The sequence below is a fragment of the Cryptomeria japonica genome, chromosome 7 (assembly GCF_030272615.1).
Source record: "Cryptomeria japonica chromosome 7, Sugi_1.0, whole genome shotgun sequence".
In the NCBI taxonomy this organism is placed as follows: domain Eukaryota; kingdom Viridiplantae; phylum Streptophyta; class Pinopsida; order Cupressales; family Cupressaceae; genus Cryptomeria; species Cryptomeria japonica.
In genome coordinates this window covers 571298510-571301188 of record NC_081411.1, presented here as the reverse complement: position 1 = coordinate 571301188, position 2679 = coordinate 571298510, and positions in this window count along the sequence as shown.

The following is a 2679-nucleotide window of genomic DNA, read 5'->3' as shown; positions in this document are numbered from 1 at the left end:
CCTCCATCCTACCTTGGTCATAAGGGTTGTATTAAACATTCTCAACTTTCTCAGACCCAAGCAACTTCTTGGGAAGGGGTAAACTTGATCCCAAGAGAACAAATAAAATCTTTATTTGTCTTCTAAACCTGACCAAATAAACCTTGTCTATATTTTTTCTATTTTATAAAGGAACGTACTTTGGATTTTTTATCAATTGGAGCTTACCAACATAGCTCAACAAGCAGTCTTTCCAACATGCAAACTTTCTCTAAAATCTTCCAAAATATGGGACTAGTTGAAATATGAGAGGTGCCCCTTGAACAACGACAAAGCAAGAAAATGGAAGGTAGCTCATTCAACTAATATCCCAAAAGACTAGCAATCTTCTCTTGCATTTCCCAATGAGTGTTCAAAAAGAATAAACAACTCTTATCCACATTAATATTTTGGATTGAAGCTTTCACATACTTTAGCTGCAAGTCTCAATCTCCACCACAAATGCCTCCCCTAGAATGATGGTATCATCTACAAATTGCTAATGGGTGACAACAAAAACAATAGAGTTTCGTTTAAAGCCTTTTAATCTGCCTAACTCAAAAGTGACATAAAGACTCCTTCCCAAAGATTCAACAAAAATGATTAACAAAAAAAGGAGAGATGAGATCTCCTTGTCTTAGGCCTCTAGGACACCAAAAAAATACAATGGGTAGACCATTAACCAACATCAAAAACTTGGGGGAAGAGATACGATTTTGGATCATGCTTCTAAATCTTTGGAAGAAACCAAAACCACCAAGAACTTTGTCCAAGAAAGACACCTTATTCATGTCCAATTCTAAAATGAAGCTTGCTTTCTTTCCCTTGTCCATGAAATGGATCACCTAATGGACAATGATGGTGTTAAAAATATGCATCCCAAGTACAAAGCCACTCTTCTAAGGGCAGATCAAACTCGGAAGAATGGAATGTAATCTAAGAGCAATAAGTCTTGTAAATTTTAGATAGATTGAGTTGCATGGACTTATAGGTCTAAAGTCACTATAGAGGGCAGCTCTAGGCTTTTTCAACACAAGAACAAGGAGTATTGTGGAGCTCCCTTAGTAACTTCTCAAACAAAACAAAATCTTGCACCACTTTGATCATGTCAAGGGAGACTCTTGCAAGTTGGTAGATCGATCTAGAAAGAAAAGAAAAAAAAAGAAGAAAAGAAAGAGAAAAAAAAAAAAAAAGGAAAATTGATATGTTCTATTAATATGAAAGACAAAATCACATCTAACCTCTAAATGTTGACTTAAGACAACTTATAAATTGTAATGCCTATATAGCTTGCTCAACCATGTATCAAAATATTAAGTCAATATTTATATCTATGTTAGAGATGTGATGAATAAATTATTTAAATTAAACATATTTTTCCAAGTATCATTAAAAACTCAAGATGTGGGTTTTAGTCTTTATGTATTTATATTCTAAGCAACTTCATAATAAACCAATACAAAATTAAAAAAATTGAAATATATCTACTCCCAATTTAACTTCATTTTTAAAAACTCTTTGAGGGTTTTTTTTAAAAATTGTGAAAACTTGTTTTTGAGTCTAGTTGTATTTGCACTTATTTTCAATCTTTATATTTGAAAGTAATATTCCCATGTCAGCACATCATGAGGGATGGCTTTTATATGTGTCAAGTTTGGTCAAGTTCCTTACTCCCCTCAAGTTTTTAGTGTTGTTTTCTTTATATGGGTTAGTAACCTTCTTTGTATTCTTGATATGGTCGTTAAATATGTGTCGACCTGTCCTCTCTTTCATTAGAAGTATGAGAAAAATTGATATGTTCTATTAATATGAAAGACAAAAACACATCTAACCTCTAAATGTTGACTCAAGACAACTTATAAATTGTAATGCCTATATAGATTGCTCAACTATGTATCAAAATATTATGTCAATATTTATATCTATGTTAGAGATATGATGAATAAATTATTTAAATTAGACATATATTTCCAAGTGGATTGGGATTTGATTTGAGGTGGAGGCGATCGAGGTGGATGAAGGACTTGAGGAGATTTGGCAACTTTTCTTTGAGGTGGGGATTTTGTCTCCTTTGCTAGCATGTCTTGGATAAGATTATGGATGATGGACTTGGAGGATGTGGATAATACGGATTTTGGAGGATTGGAATTAGATGGAGGATGGGGATTAGATGGAGAATAAGGATTGGATGAAAGATTAGGATAATGGCTTGGAGGACTATGGAGTAAAGGATTTGGATGAGGAGTAGGGGTAATGAATGTGTTGCAAAAGGATAGGGATTGGGATGTAGGTGGGAGGGGAGATGAAGGTATATATGTGGAGGAGGGATAATATGGAGATATGGATGGGTAATAAGATGGATTTGCCTTGGAAAAGGTAGGGGAAGGATAAGAGATATGATACCAGTGTAGGGGCACTTAGCAATTTTTTTTGAGTTTGTTTCCAGGATGATGGAATCATGTTTTTTAGTTTTTTAATAAGGCCATGAGGCCATTGAGTGTGTGCTCAAATGATTGTAAGGGCCCTGAGAGTCTTTTGTTTGGCCATTGTTGCCATGTGAGATCTTAAGGGTGCCAGGTAGAGCACTTAATAGGATAAGTTGTTTTTAGATTAATGTAGGTTGGTTGATGTTGTTTTGAGGTTGTTAAGGTCATATGAGTC